Source organism: Lagopus leucura, unplaced genomic scaffold (genome assembly GCF_019238085.1).
Source record: "Lagopus leucura isolate 7727_CA_CO unplaced genomic scaffold, USGS_WTPT01 Super-Scaffold_100021, whole genome shotgun sequence".
Lineage (NCBI taxonomy): Eukaryota > Metazoa > Chordata > Aves > Galliformes > Phasianidae > Lagopus > Lagopus leucura.
The window spans coordinates 6,880,178-6,897,424 of NW_024962274.1; the positions used below are offsets into that span (position 1 = coordinate 6,880,178).

Here is a 17,247-nt window from a genome sequence, read left to right on the forward strand (position 1 = left end):
GCATCTTTTGATATTACATTGCTTTTCTAGTTTCTTATATATTTACTTTATAGCATAGACACTGTGTTTTTATTTATTTTGAGACCTAATTAATTGTAAATATAACGTTCTTTTCCCTAACAAAACTAGGATGTTAACAGTTCAGGTACTATCAGATGCATATATATACATATATGTGTGTGTGTATACATATACAAAAGATTATAAGATGTATATGTAATACATTTTTTTATGTATTGACTGGACTGCATTTTATGTATATGATCCTTTTAATTAGCCTGATGTCTTTGGGATCAGCCACTTCTATTATATATCACACACGAGAGATAAACGTAGACTTAAAGTGCAAAATCTCTACTTCTGCCCTCGTAACGTATATCACTTTGATACACTGTCTAGTCTATGTTAAAGCTTCTCTCACTAGCTATCAGTCACAACTTCTAATCCACTCCACTTTGGGATCTAGATTTGCTTTCCATCTGTCCTGCCCTTGGCAGGTGTGCTTGCAGTCACAGAATAATGATTTAAGCAAGGCTTACCCATCCTGCAGGGAGAAGCCTTAAATATGATCTGATCTTTAATTTGACTTGACCTCCCCTGTCTAGATAACCTGTTTGGCTTTTCCATCTTACAGCCAGAGTGTAAGCTAACACCTAAGTAGTAGGATACACCTAAGGATAAAGACCATGCCAACATTTCACTATACATTCAGCAGCTTGTTGTATAGATACCATTGTAAGAAAATGCCTGAAGTTTTAAAAAGAGCTGTCCAAAATTTGAATATGCGCAGCTCTCCTGTTCTTAAACACAGGGCTCTATTTCTTGTCCTTTCACAGAATCACAGAATCACCAAGGTTGGAAAAGACCTTCAAGATCATCCAATCCAACCATCCACCTATCACCAATAGTTCTCACTAAACCATGTCCCTCAGCACAAAATCCAACTGTTCCTTGAACACCTCCAGGGTCAGTGACTCCACCACCTCCCTGGGCAGCCCATTCCAGTGCTTGACCACTCTTTCAGAAAAGTAATACTTCCTAACATCCAGCCTAAATCTCTGCTGGTGCAGCCTGAAGCCATGAAAAAGAAAGGGGCTAAAAATAAAGGGACTAAAAATGGAAACTTTCTTTGCCCATTCCCATTGCTGGTTCTAGTACATGCATATGTTAGGTTGGATCAAGTTTCAGATGAAGGACTGACAATAATTGTTGGGTGTGCCAATGACAGTTGAAGCAACAATGACATCTATCTTTCATTGATGTTTTTTGACTAAATTATCATTACTTCAATGTGTGGAACCCTTTCCTACTTTGGAGAAAGAAGGAGTAGAAAACCCCATAAATATTACATCTCACACACCACTTTATCTGGTCCTTATTGCATTAATGGTAGTATAAAGTCACTTTGAAAGAGTGCTATGGACACCAGTGCACATCATTAAGTCTCCTGGTACTGAGAAATTCAATAGCAGTGACAGCCTGGAGGCTTTAGTCAACAGAAGACCTATGGCAAAAGCAGTATTGATCGGTCAAGCTGTTCTCTTGCTGTGACACTCCCTCTGCCTGCTTCGGCCCATCTGCTGGCCCGGGGCTCTCTAGGGACATGTGCTATTGCAAAGGCAACAGTTTGTGCCTGATGCTTGGCACCATGGAGCCTGCAGTCAGCTGTAACTGAAGGCTGTTCAAGCCATCTAGCAGAAGTGCAGCCTGGAATTGGCCTTGACATAGTAACTCTGGGTGTCACCAACACAAATTGCAGATTAAGCCTGTTTTTATCACTAGACAGCGTCATCTTATTCATTCCATCTTACATGCTATTACCCTAAGAAAACTTGAAATTAAAAATGATGTTAGTTGGGATTTGCATTGCAGTGATGCTGCAGTGCAAAATCTTGAGAGAAATGAAGTATTATCAACAGCAACACACCCTAGGATGCCCTCTCTCCTTCCAACCAAGAGAGTAACTCCACACTGCACAGAACAAACCTAATCAGTTACCAGCATAGCTGTGGAAGGTACTGACATGTCAGTGTGGCTCTGTGCCTGTGCTGGTCCTGACACTGTGCCACACTGGTATATCTAGGGTCCATAATGGCTGGGTTAATGCAAAGCCCAAGGCCACTGCAGCAAAAACTGTTTTTTAGTTTTATTTTTTGTAGATAAAAGGGAGAAGAGACATCCACTGTCTTACAGTCATCTGCAAAAAGTTTCTGCCTTCCCAAACGCTTAGGGTCTTTAGGAGGAAAGAAACAGACTGACTTCTCCAGTAAATTGTGAAAACATGCCCTTGACTGTTGCAGAGGTTCCTCAGTAAAACACAGCTGGATGGTTGCCAGTGAAGCCTCAGTACAGTAGTTGGCTAGGGAACAAGGATGCCCTGGCAACCACACGTTAGTAAGGATGCTGCATAATCTTTAGCAAACTGTTGTGTCCTAAGCCTGAGGGCGAAGTAGGGGGGGAAAGTCTGCTTCCCAGTGATTTACCTAGGAGTTGCTGCACAGCAGCAAGGGAACACAATCTCCATGGATTGAAAGCAATGGTATAGTGATGGAGCATTAAAAGTTTCTGGCTAAAGAACTTTAAACAATTTTGCAGGTGCACTTACTCTTTCTTGTATCTGTTTGAAACTACAAAATGAGGCAATGGTTTTCATCATGGGATGGAAGATCTAAGGGAACATCACATCAACTCCTTTCAAGAAAAAAAAAAAAAAGCTTATGGAGGGAAAGGGAGAAAATCCAGGTTACGAAATGTAATTGCTTCAAAGTGCACTGACATCTTTTTGATCCATGATTTAGTTTTGCAGCCTTCAGCTCTTCCTTTGTGTAACTAAGTGTGCACCAGTGCACTGGGAATAGTCATATGTTTGATAAAGGTAGATGTCTTCTCTTGCTCTCTAAGAGCCTCATCAGGTCAGTCCTTGCATTTTGAGGAGACAAGGTAGTCTCTCTTCAGAAAACTGCTATACCACTGCCACCACCTCCCCCACCCCAGCCTAAAACTTTCCAGGAGATATCATTCTTAAATGATTTCATAAATGCAGACTTCTGAGAAAAATACTAGGGATCAGACTATTATCTTAAAATACCAGTGGTACTTGCAGCCACTAAGAACTATGGCCACCTGCATTCATTAATTCTGCCTGCTATTGGCAACCCAAAATCTACAGCAGCTCTTCGTGAGGTTCAGGTGAGGTCTGGTGACTTCTAACATCCTGCACGTGCATTTAGCTGGTTGCTCCTTTATGTGATAGGAACAGCCACTGCTAATAAGCAGATTGATACCATCACAAGAGATTCTTGTTCACTGGGCAGTGGAACAAATTCTGGAGCAGATCTCATGTATTTCACAACAGTGGTGTATATATTATTTCAAGGCATTAGCTAATATTTATGAAGTATTTGAAATTCTCAGAGGAATCATGAAGTTGCTATAGGCATTATCACTGTTATAGTAACTGATAGGAAAATATTGTTTTTAATACATAAATGCTAATTTTGTTTTCTTTCATCTCTTTTGAGTATTTATGTGCTTTGTAAAATTCATTGTGTATTTTTCTGTGTGTCCTTTGATGTCTAGGAACTTTATAGTGATCTTAAATATTGATTTTTTTTAAAGTCTTTTTTTCATGCAGACCTTTAGGGGAGGTTTGCTAACGGTATGTACGTTTGTTTGAGTTAAATACTTTAATGCTAGGGGAGGAGATCAGTTTGACAAGGAATTCAACTGCTTTTGTTTTTGTTGTTTTTTTTTTTAAAGGAGAGGACTGATGGATTCAAGAGTATTTGACTATATCTGGTTGACTGAACTGTTTCCTCAAGGAAGTATTCATTCAGTCAATGTTCTAAGGGTTAAGAAAACAGAAACCCACAGTTTTTAGTGAGTTGTTGTTATGTACGTTGCCAGGGGAACTGTAGCTGGAATGCTGAAATGTGTTGTTCCTCCCCAAACCCACAGGAGTGGAGCTTAAGTATGTTGGTGTACTCTAATCCTTGCAATTAGCTTCTATGTGGTAGGGGGCTTCTGGAACTGAATACATGTTAGTAACACAAGGCAACATTCCCACCATTCTGGTTGGAACATACTCATTACTTATGTGAATTACAATTTAAAGCAGAAAATGAAGTATATTAAAAGCCTCTCTTATTGCTTCTTCCTGAACCCCATCTTTTAGTGATACACACTATAGAAAATAAAGATCTTCAAGGAACATTCCTTAAGACTTAGGCAGGAGAAATCATGAGGTTGATTGATTTTGACACAGGTCTGTGTTGCCTCTCATTCAATTTTACTGGTGTATACTTGGATGAAATTCTATTGAAAATAACTGACAATAGAGGAAACAAATTTTAACTGTTTCCATTTTAATGATCAGGCTTTGGGACTGCCAACAACTCTGCAGAAAATCTAATCAAACTCTATTCATTGCCAGATCAACTGCTGTAAGAAAAATCTATATCTATATATCTGTAGAGTTCTACTTTGACTTAGATCCTTCAAGAAACCAGGAACAATTATGAGGTCCAAACCATTCCAAACCCTTCCATCACACCATCACTCTCAGCTATTGGTCCTTGGTTGCCACCATGCTTTTCCTCAAGTGGCCTGCTAGCAGCACCTAGTTGAGCTAAACCTAGCTCAGCAGCATTCAGGCCCTGTTTAAGTCAAATATTTTTCAAAGCAGAAATTGATCCACATCTTGGTTTATGCATTTATTCTGCTATGTGGTAGAATCTGCTTTTTGTTTTGTATATGTACATTCTCCTGTCACTCAACATAACTTTTTCTTAATGCCCAAGATAAACTAGCCATTTCTAATTCCAATGGACACAGAAAACAAAAATTACTTCCTCTATTACAGTTGTCCTTTAAACATTTCAAAGCCCTGTCTTTTCCTTTCTGTATACTGAACAATACTTTCCCAAACCATGGTTTCTAAATACCTGATTACTCTTTTTACCTTCTGTGACTCCAAAGGAGGAACAGCATCCTAGGCTATGGCTCCTGTGACAGACTACAAGTCTTCATCTGATCAGTGCAGAGGTAGATTACAAACATTTTATCCATGTAAATCCTGTGCATACATCCTGCTGTGACATTTCTTTTTTTTTTTTTTTTTTTTCACTTCTGCCTCAGTACCAAAACATTAAAACATTGACCACCAAGCTTTCTGCATCCATATGAAACAGCAAACTTACTCTTTCAGTATGTCCTGGGATCTCCATCCTCCAGTTGTCCAAACTAATGATCATCTGAACTGAAGAACAAGGAAGGAGACTGGTTCACTCTTCTGTCTTCCACAGCCCATTATCTCAAAGCTTTCTTCAAACTCTAACATTCATAGCAAGTAGAAAACCAGATCCACACAATCAGCGATAAGAAACCTAGGGGAGAGAATTTAGGTCTTCTATCAAAGGTCAGAAGCTAAGGGTCCTATTTCCACTGTGATCAGAACAAGTGGACAGTGCTGAAGGTAACTTGGGAGTGCTAACCGCTAGTTCACATTTCCCAACCACAGTGCTGGCACCATTTGCATGAGACCTCCTGATGAAAACAATGTTTTCAAATAAAGAAGACATAAAATCCTGCTCTATGATTTCTGTGCTCTTTTGCTCCACGTCATTTGATTCTGTGAGGCAAAGAAGGGTAACTCAAGAAAGCATAAAATTTTGGTTTACTCTCTTGCCATCATTTACGCATCAAGGCTGCACTGAGATCCAGTGGCAAAAGCTGAACATCACCCAGACTTATTCATCACCCAGACTTATCTACATTTTTGTTTAAGCAATCTCTTTAGATATCTAAAGTTTCTAAACTGAACTCAAAACAGAAGCTCTGAGACAAGCTCAGTCTGCTACGTAGAAGACAACCTACAAAATGCAGAGGGAAACTGTAACCAAAGTTCTACACTCAGATTAATTCTGCAATGGGTACTAAACTCCAGAATCCTAACAATACATAGGCATTCCTTACCTTGTTTTGTTTCTTGCCATTTACAAAAAAAAATAGCAAGAAACAAAATGAGCAAAAAAAATTGCCTTTCCCCTTTTATTAGATACAGGAAACTCTTTTGTTTTGGCACTGCTTCTATTTGTCATTCACAAAGTTTGTTTTTCTCTCAAGTTTTTTGGGAGCTTTTTATTTCCTGTCAGAGTGTGGAGGAGAAAACTGTTTCGTCTGTAAGTTATGCACCCCTTACAGTGCCCCTTAGTTACACAGCACAAGGAAAAGAGAAACAGAATCCATGGCATCATGCAGAAATGCCGCACTATATAGTTTGCCCTGGTTAAACATTTCCAGAAAGGGAATGAGACAACGCTGGAGATCCCAAACGTCTTTTGGCCATTGTGCTGCAGGGAATGCAGGCATTTTGGGTTAAACGTTCTGAAGGAGTGCTGGATTCTGGGCAAATTTTGGTTTCAGATCTGAGCTGCAAAGGTTAGAATTATTTCCCATTTGTAACACTAAAACAATGTCTCCTCCATGCCTGAAAATTATAACTGGTGCCCTGAAAAGAGATACTTAGATGGTGCAGTAAAGCTTCTGTTCAGTTTAGTCAGATTTCACTTACCTTTCTTAATCTTTATCCAAACAAGTGCGCTTGCAAAATAATGCACAAAGTCTTGCATGTACTGATATTAGTTCTATATAGTACGTAACTCTGTCATTTTCCCTTGTGCTTTGGGTATTCAGAGAGATGTCAAACTGGAAAGGAAAAAAAAAAAAGGCAATTTAATCAGATTTTACAAACCTTCCAAGAGGAAAGCTTTGCATATTTGGACAAAGTCTGAGATTGTCTCACTTGGTTCTCCTTACCCATTTTTTATTCAATTTATCTTGTTCTGAAGTGCACTGGTGAAGGAAGCTAGGTGTTGAATCCAGTCAGCTCCTTATAGCTGCAAGGGTTTTCTGAATTATAGTTAGTGCATTCACGGACAGCAGTCCCTCATCAAACAGCAGGATGGATCAAATCACTGGATCGAGACAACAGCTTACATGAAATTTGAATGCATCTTGGGATTTGTGTTTGTTGCTTTTTCTTTGCTAGCAGTATTTGAACCTCCCTCGTTCCTATGCATATGCCTCACAACACACCTTCAAGATTACTTTATTTTGTTTGTATTTATTCTACTTAAAACATCATGCATTATTTAAAGTTTCAAGGACCTTTCAAAACTGACATCACTGACAAACTCCATGCAAAATGTTGGACAGCACAGCATCTTTTGGCTGTGCATTAAACTGGGAGACAACAGAACTGTAACAGTGTAAACAGGAAAAAAAAAAAACAACACTGAATGTGTATGTTGTTAATATGGTAGCAGAAAATATGTTTCTACAGCAAAGTTACTATTGGTTAATAGAAAAGCCCTTTTCTGATCTGTAAGTATTGTTACCGTAAACTAAGAATTATAGTTTATCTGCTGTTCTGTCAATTAAATTTCTTTCTGTTATGTTCAATTAATTAGTTATTGGAAATAGAGCGAGGAAAGGATCCGTGCAATGAATCAAGCCTTTCAGCACACTCAGCTGCTGGGGATGGGGGCATACATCTTCTTTTCTGCAGCTATGTGGAGCAACAACAACAAGCGCCGAGCCCATGGCCTTTGGTTAGCCTCTGCGTTTTTACACTAGGATTTGTTCAGTTGACATAAAATGGTAGCTGAGGCATTCCAAACCATCACTACAGGAGGCCTCTACAGGGGGAAACACAGACCCTAAACATGCTCCCCAGAGCCCCCCTAACCAGGTTCAAAGAATGCAGCTTTAACCACTGCTCAGAAGAAACCCCCACCAACTCAGAGGCCACCCTCTGCTCACAAAACCTAGTCCCTTCCCCGCAGGCATTTGGGATCCTTTGAAATGGAAAATTTATGCTGTACTGAAATAGTTCATACTATAATAAACAACTAGTGCCATCATTCTGCTGGTATTCAAAGCGCAATTAAACCTCATGTGAGTACAACATTTGGGGTGCAGAGGTGGGGCTGTGGGGCGCAGGCAGTTCACCGCCAGATATTTTTTCCCAGCAGAGCAGAATTTACTGCTGCTCCCCCAACTTGCTTGCCTTGCAGAGAAATCCCCACCCCCCTCCCCACGGTTACATGGGGGCTGGTGGGGGATTATATAACTTATAGGTCAATTTGTTGTTTGGGCAGAAGCGCTGCAAGAATGTGGTATGTTGGCCGAAGCTGTTTGTTTGCTTAAGTTCTCAGAGTTCAATGAGGTCATTTTCTCATCTTCCCTGTGTTTTCTGTATTTTCCACAGACCTGCCAGCCTCACACAACACCCTCTTTCTTCGCATTAGAAATGGAAACACGTCCTCTGCAGGAATTTTCCACTTAATAGCTCCTGCTTTCCTACCGGGGGCCTCAGTGCACCACCACTGCAATGCTGTATTTCTTTCCACTGCAGTTTGACATTTTGCAGCCAGAACAACGAGCGGCATTCACTCCATCCTGCTTTTTGAAAAACATATCTCTACAGGCACACAGAAAGCACCCGGTGCAGCCATCGCCACAGGAAAATGGCAGAGGTATTTAAGCATCATTACAGGTCACAAAGGATGTGGCATTGTCTCAGAATACTGATCTTTTATACAGCCTCTTTTCCTTGCTCCTCCATTCTCCCCCCCCAACCCTTTTACACATATACACACACTAAAGCCTCTGCCCTGCTCTCCTATTACAAGCCAGGCTCGTGTTCTACGCTTGATTATAATTGTTTGCCTTTGTGAATTATTTCCTTTGCACAATGTTTGCAAACTGTATATAAGGTTCTGATATTGTGATGAGCAGAAATGCAGACTGCAGGTGATCTCCGTGGTCAACAAGGAGCCTGCTTTAAAATGCGTCAAGTGACCTGTCAGAAAGCAGCAACATTTGCAAACTGTTTACTGCTAAGATGCAATGATGTGGTCTGAAATGCAGCAAGCTAAGGACTGGAGCAAAATGGGATCTCAGAGAGTCGGTCAAGCACAACATAGAATATTTTCTTTTTAGTATTATTATTATTTGTAAAGCTTGAGCTTTATTATAAATTATTAAAATGTAATTTCCCTTTGCTATTTCTGTGAAGTATTTGTATATTCCTTTACAGAAAGATAAATGTCTGGAGGTAAACATCATTTATAGCTGGAAGGAGGGTTTCCCCTGTCTGCATAGTGGTAGAGTCTCAGACAGCAAGGTCCCAGTAGGTCAGACTGGCACATTGAATTGAGTATCAAATGAAACTGGTATTCTGGAAAAAGGGTGGAAAGAGGAAGAGGGGTGTTAGTAAGGAGGTTGTTCAGGCCAGGAGGGTGGGCCACAGAAAGACAACGAGGAAAAAAATAGGATTGATGATTTGCAGGACACCTAGGGTATTTCTTTCAGGGGGTATTACTTCCACTTTTAACCAGGAACAAGAGCTGGTAGAAAAAAAAAAAAAAAAGCGGCAGGAGCTGACAGCTTTGTGCTGATCAAAGGGAAGTAGCATTGAATGCCTGCCTTTGCTAGCTATTTATTAGAAAGAGAGAAGGGCTCCTTTGCCATTCTACTTGGGAGAGAAGGGATTAAAGATCAAAAAAGAAGGGAACTGACCTGACTTCTTTGTTCAGAAAATATTTCTCTTTTTGTTTTTTTTTTCCTCCTGCATGTCATGCTGTCCACTATAAGACAAAAACACCCTTTCTTTTCAGTGTTGCTGCCTTTCTTTACTTCTTTACTCATTGAGCAAAATTTCTGGTGATGAACAATTCCTGCAGCATCTTTTTTTTTTTTTTTATGGTGAAGGAGGCCCCCCTTGAGAAAACTTAGTTAACTGTCTTTTAGCCTGATTAACCTAGGAAATAAAGTTTGAATGCACAGCTGGGATTCTATTAGGATCATCAGTTCACATAGATAACAGCAAAAGGTGTTAAAATGCACTTCACTGGTGCAAGTGATCTCATGTTGTAAAAATGATTATTCCCAGCAGAACAGGGAAGGATTAAGGGGCCACGTCTACATCTGGGAAACACTGTAAGTGTTGTATTAGCATTAATACGTGTATTGATCACACACACAAAATAAGCACATAAGGATGGTAGCAAATGGCACAGTGCATTAAACCTGCTCTAAAGTCAGTGAAATGTGAGCGTCTTTACTCCCAGAATTGCAACAAAGCTGTTAAGCAGTTTCAATAAAACTGGCGAATGCCTGCTTGTATGATTGTGGATCATTGTGGATTACCTGCCATGTAAAAACTGTTATCAAAATAAGACTCTCTCATTGCAGAGATTTTGAAGGATTGTGGGGTAAATTTGGTATTCTATCTCTAAACCGAATGAACAACATATTTCCCCTGAATTTCATCACAGTGGCTCAACTGCTCATCTATATTCTCCAAACATGTCTGTTGCATGGACCAGAAGAGAACTGCTGCTTCTCACTGCGGATAAGAGTGAGACTAGATGACTGTGCAAGCAAGGCTGAGGTAGACATTTAAAAAAATAAACGGTGTTGACCAGACATTTGAATAACTCAGCAGTGAAGTGAATAGAACAAATAGAACAGAGTAAACAGAACAGTTGGAAGGCACCTTCAGAGATGATCTAGTCCGACTGCCAGGTCACTGTAGGGCTAAGTAAGAGCACTGAGAGCATTAAAAGTGGGTGTAAAGCATTGAAGGCATTGTACAGAAAGGCATGGGGCATCAACCGCCTCTCAGGGAAGCCTGTTCTAGAGTGTGACCACCTTCACAGTAAAGAAATACTAACGTCCCCTGAACCTCCCTGGTGCATCTCTGTGCCATTCCCACACATCCTGTTCAATTCAGCTGAATACTAAAATCTGTTTCAACTGAAGAGCAACCACAAGCATCAAAATGATACATAACTAAATATGCATGATTTTAAAGCAAGATTTTTGATACTGTAATACCAAAATTAGGCTAGCAGTTGAAATACATGGAAAAAACCATCGGTTCTTTTCTGATCTACAACCTTCAGCACTACCCAAACAAATCCTTAAATGAAGCAAGTCCTCAAATGGAAATTAAAAATGTGAATCTCAAAAAATAGTTATCATGTTTGCGCTGTAATCTTTCAGCTATGCTATTTATAGACAATCACCATACTAGCACAGCATACAGGAAAGTTTTGGTAAAAACTACTTTAGCACCATGATAGATGGTGAAAGAGAGACAAATTATTGACTTTACTGCTAAAAATATTATAGTTACACATGTTCAAATCTTGTCAAGCAGTTGCCTCTTTCATTCCTGTATTAAACATTTCTTTTAGTGGATATTTGAAATATTGTACGTGCCTATCACCACAGCAGTGACATTTGTTATTTTGCTCATCAAAATGTCACCTGCCTATCAAGATAGCTAGAATAAGTAGGAGTGGGAACTCTCATGGAGTCATACACAGGCTTTTTTTCTGCCAGCAGATGTATTATGAGAGGCACTCACAGTGGCACAGAATAGCAACAGAATTTAGCTTTCCTGACTGCAAAATTAAAGGAATTTTTTTTATTATTATTTATTTTTATTATTATTATTATTTAATTTTTGAGGCAGTTGCCTCAGAAAGATGTTTTAGAAATTGCTCCACAACGTTAAGGGAGGGGTAGCAGGACTGTTAGACCAGCCAGTTTCTGACAATAGAGGATTGTTCTCATAGTAGTTCGTATTTGTAAAGAACTTTGAAGATGAAGAGGACTCTGTAAATGCTTTTTAAGTACTATAACATTTTGAACATTCTTAGCGAGAACACTTGGTTGCTCTAAAAGTCTGAAGAAAACCTTAGCTGAGGGCCTAGTAAGAGCCAGGTGACAAAAGAGACAGGAAATAAGGATGCTAGATAAATGGAAAGCAAATTCTAAACAGTGAGGTAAAGACAAAATGAAAACCCAAGCCTATAAAAATACAGTGAGCTTTTCAGAAATGATACCATTATGACAAATGATCAACAAAGTTTAAAATGCACTGTGTTTCTCCACCTACCCCTTAGTAGATCTTAAGTACCCTTCAATGCCTTGGAGTCAGATTTCATGCCAAAATGTCTGTGTTACTAGTTTTGCAAGTGCTACCACTAATTGAAACCACGTAATACTGCAGTTCTAAAATAAGGCAGGCAGGGCATCCCTGCTGAAAAGCTACCCAGCAGGACAAACCCTTTGTTCTCTTCTAAAGCGAACTAGTTCAAGGAAATGTTGTCTAAATCATTACAACTAAATGTATGCTGAATTTCCTCCATACCATCCCCCCACCTATAATTTTCCTTGTTAGTTATCAAAGGACTTCACTTTTCTTGTCAACTGCAAAAATGGTTTTAATATGCACACTTGTCATTTCTAGGTGTATAAATTTTGCTTTTGCAGAGATCTTACATGGCACATATTGTTATCACCTGTGGGTAGGGTGGTTAATTAGCAGAGTCCAAGTCCTATTTTATTTCATTTATACCAGAGTAATTTAAACTAGAAAAATGATCACAAGCACACTCAGTAATTTAACTCGCTCCTTTCAAGGCTGATTTAGTAATTATATTTTAGTTGAATGTGTTCAGGAAGCTTTTACACTGCTTGTTTTCCTCAACAACATAGCCTCTCCTCCTTCCCAGCTCCCCTTCACCCTGGCTCTTTGTCTTTCTGGATAGTGTTAGCTGCATTCATTTAAGAAATTAGAAAATTGCAGCTGTCATTATTTTGTTGATTGTAAGATCTACAACTTGCAAAAAGAGTTAGGAGAGCTGATGTTTTGCTTCCCCACGTACTTTCAGCACTACTTCCATTTGACCTAAAAGAACAGGGTAACAGACAGACCCGTGTTGTCAGGACTGGGATGTCCGTGTGGATAACCACAGTGTGTAGACATAAACATCCCTTGACACCTGGTTTTTTAAACCTCAAAAGCTACCCTCATTGTTATTAGAAGTCACTGAGCAATATGCATGAACACCAGGGGAATGGGTAATATGGCTGTGGCCCAGACCTGAAGTGACCCGATTAAAGAATGTTCTCAGTCACAGTGGATGGAAAAACTGATAGTTGGGTGTAAATGGTAACTTGCAAATACCTGATTTGCAAGCTTGATATTGAAGGCCTTACCCACAGTGTTCCTCTTTTAAATCTATTGTTTTGGACACTGACTTCAAGGCTTAGGAGGATTTTCTGGGATGTAATGACTTGCAGAATCTTTTTTTTTTCCTCATTTTTTGTGGTAATATCAAGATTCCAGAAAACGACTGTACAGTTTTTCAGTTGAAACTGTAAAGTAGTAGACAAATAGGTAAGCACTTCCTTTCCAGTGCTCCCGAAAACCTGACCTTAACTGATGCTAAATGATACCCAATTAACCATATTCTCATCACAAGCACACAATACAATTAAATCATCTTATAATTACCAGTATAAACTACCAGTTTATGGATGTCTGCTACAGATTATAAACCAAAGATCAAACTTTTAAGATTCATTCACGTTGAGAAATATTTTTGAATATGCTTTTCCTTGACTAAAAATTTTTACTTCAGTATATCAAATAATGTGGTATGTACAAAAAAATATTTCCTGAACATTGGTTATCTCATCTGTGGGGAAGCAAAATCTCAACAGTAACATCACTTGTAATTTAGACTGCTGGTGGCAAAGTTATTTATTTCCTTGAGTCCAGGTCTTTGGAGACACTGTTTAGTCTTTGAGTAATGGGAAACCTTTTGTGGATATGGAACTTCTGAGGGGAAGGGAAGGGTTTTCTTTAAAACAAGAAAAATGTCTGTGGAATTTGTTTGAACTTACAGTCTGTGATTAATGATTCTCTATTCATTGAAAAACTGTAGCTCTCGTTAAGTCATTAACTGGAAAAAAAAAAAGAATTACGCCTAAGAAATCCAAGGATCAACCTTTTTTCTGGTCAGTGAAAACAAAGGGGACCGTAGCACTATTAGCCTCAAATTTTGAGGAAGAAGCCTGATATCTTATTGCTTTCTCTCTGCTTTACTAAAGACAATTCCTGAACTTTGCCAAGGGTTGCACATTGCTTGTCTAGGTTAATAGGCGAGTTATCAGAATGCAAGATATATGTCAGCAATCAAAGAATTAATGAGCAGAATTTTGAAAGCTGAGGAAGCCTTTGCGAATCCCCAAAATAGAGAGAAATCTGTTCTTGAATCTTCTGAAGTGAATTGTTAGGGCAGCTGCTGCTATACTTAAAGCAGAGTGAATAGACAAAGAGGTTCAGATGCATGAGCTATGCTTAATCACCAAATAATAACAAGAAGGAACTCCTTAAAAACCCTCTATGAGATCACGCTCAAATTAGCTACACATTCAAGTTTTAGAGCAACAATTTCCTCACTTCTATTTATGGGAAAATTGTAGTATTTATACCAGCCTCAGAACTTCCTGCATCACATGGCACAGATGATTTTCTAATTGACTCACCCTCTATATTTCTTCATCCATGGTCCCATTGCAGATTTTTTCACTGTGGAGCTCAGAGAATGTAAAGCTCTCCTCAAGGTCCCCCCCAGGATAACATTTGGGTGTGAAGAACAGAAAAATTAGCAGAACTTTCCTGATGCCTAAAAAAGTGTTTTTCCTTTGAGACTTCGTGATCTGAGCTGTATTTATCTGCTTACTGCTTTTTTTCCACAGTGAACAGTGACAGAAGGATGGACAAGAATTTGATTTTTATGCAGTTCTTTTCACACTGAAGTTATTCCACTAGATGTAGGCAAGCAGTGTGCCTTGTCAGAGGCTGTTAAGTGTGTTTGCTGGATAAGCAAAATAGAGCAGTCAATTTGTGGTTAATGATAATTTTCATAAAGCTCCAGACAATGCTAGCTTTTTTCAGTGGGATAGTAAAAACAACTTGGCAGGACACTCAAGGGGTAGCAGTATATCCCCAATTTTTTTCCTTCTCTTCTTTCCTCTCTCACCAAAAATCTTTAGTTCTTGGAACCAAGGTAGTAGCAACCTGAATTTTGCCTTTCATCTCCTCCTTAATGTGCCTTTTTCTCATTCATTCAGACATAAAATACTACACTTCACTGCATAAATGATGAAATATTGCAGGAGTGCATTTCAATGGTATTAGATGCCTAAACATGCAGTTAGGAGCACAGGAGGAATTTTCAAAGGGGAGCAAACAGAACCAGAATCATCTTGCTGTATTTCCTCCTAAGAGTCACTGGTCCAACAGCCATTTCTACAGGAGCAGGGTTGAATCATTTTGGTTAAATTAAGAGGAAGCTTGAATTGGACATTTATTGGACACTCACCTCTGGTGTGGAGCAACAGAGTGCCTGTCCCCCAATCAGAGTAAACACCGATATCGAGTCATTTGGCAAAGTCTGATCATCTACTCTGCAGCTCAGAATCACCCCTAGTACAGGGGTTAAAAGTTTCTCAGGAGGGAAAAGACTCAAATAAAGTTCTTTCATCAAATGGGTGAATGATCTGAACATTGCTGGATTTTTCACCGCTGGGAAAGAAGGGAACTTTTTCAAATTTCTTGCATGTGTAAATCATGCCTCCCAACATATCCAGTACTCGGACTTAGACAAACAGAAACATAATACAAATCAATGCCTGAAAGGAAAAGACTATGTTTTTCAGATAGCTTAGTGAAAATAAATGTCAGTTTTGGGTCAACTGATACATTTCATTTCACCTCAAATCAATTGTTCACACAAGTCTAAATAATTGGTGCTAGAACCACACTACAGAAGCTATTGGCAGGAGCACAGCCAAACCTGAATGCTCTAAGGCTGCCTGGACAGATGATGTTCAGGCAGTAGAGGAGAAATAGGCATATTATCAACTGACTACATGAAAAATATAGTATTCCTTCTCTCTTTTTCTACTTACCTCCACTGAAGGTTTCTCTACCATATAGCATTCCACCCTTCCTCATCACCTCAAGTTTCACTGAAATATTTCCTGTAGGGCTCTGGTACTGCTGCTGAGCTCAAGATGCCAGGTCCACCCCACTTCTGCTTAAAAACTTTGAGAGCAGTACATGACCAGGGCACCAGTCAGTGGTGTCAGGAGTCTCTGTCACACTTGTTTAAAACAGGCACAAAAGGACTAGGCAAGCTGGATGAAGACCTAGTGGGAAAACAGAAGGGTGAAGGTCATACTTAATGAATCCTTATGAATAAAGGGGTTTATACTACCGAGCTGAGCTTGCTGACAAACCAGCTGTCGAAGAAGCACTCCTGCTGTGAACATGGAAACCATTTAGGTATGGATGGGAGGAAGAATATCCTAGCTGGGCAAATTTACATACCTTGTTCTAGAAGGACTAAAAAATACGTGCCAAGGAGAGTTATTCATTCAGTAGTTCCTTCACTATTCATAGAATCATAGAATCAGAAGGTTGGAAACAATCTATAAGATCATCTAGTCCAACCGTCTTCTCATTACCACTGCTACCACAAGGTACTAAACCACATCTTGCAGCTCCTCATCCAGATGCCTCTTGAACACTGTCAGGAACAGCGACTCCACCAGCTCCCTGGGCAGCCATTCCAGCTGCCTGACTATCTGACTGTGTCAAGCAAATGTACAGGCAGATGCAGCAGCATTTCCTTTCTTAAAAAACAAAACAAAACAAAACAACCTAGGTCAAAATAATATCATTGAATCATAGAATCAAAAGGTTGGAAAAAACCTGCAAGATTATCTAGTCCAACTGTCCTCCCATTACCGTTGGTACCACAAGACTCTAAACCATACCTCATAGCTCCTCATCCAGACACCTCTTGAACAATGCCAGGAACGGTGACTCCACCACTTCGCTGGGCAGGCCATTCCAGTGTCTGACCACTCTCTGAGAGATAGAAATATACTGTCATTAGAAAATATTCAGCTCTGATCTTACTGTTAATTACAGCTGTTCATAAGGGCATTATAAGAGCAGTCCAGAAAGGACCAATAAAGGACATATAGCTATTCTTGACATATAGCTATTCTTATATCACTACTCCGTTGTCTATTCCCATTGCTTTGTGGGTACTGTAGATAATTTGAATTAAATTTCTCAGGCTTGTGCTGGCTGCACAAACAAGGGTAAAGAAGCTTGCTACAGGTAAGAACCAATTCTATGGTGAATAATTCATCACCTGCATCCCAATTTTCTATTGCTTAATCTCACAACCTGTCTACCATTTTAGAGGCCTCTACATCTACCAAAGAGTTTGTCAGATAAGGACAGTTTGATCTTTAAAAAAAAAAAAAAAAAAAAAAAAAAGCAGATGGCAGCTTGGCTATGGA

At 39.4% G+C, this 17,247-nt stretch overlaps 1 long non-coding RNA gene across 1 annotated transcript; it reads right to left on the bottom strand.

Annotated features, from left to right (window-relative positions):
* Positions 1-6,661: 6,661 nt before the first annotated feature.
* LOC122183959 lies at positions 6,662-15,856 on the bottom strand. The gene is made up of 3 exons (XR_006180457.1): positions 15,841-15,856; positions 6,817-6,896; positions 6,662-6,705 (listed from the first exon to the last, which is right to left on the bottom strand). It is a non-coding gene; the product is annotated as an uncharacterized LOC122183959 (long non-coding RNA).
* Positions 15,857-17,247: the final 1,391 nt, after the last annotated feature.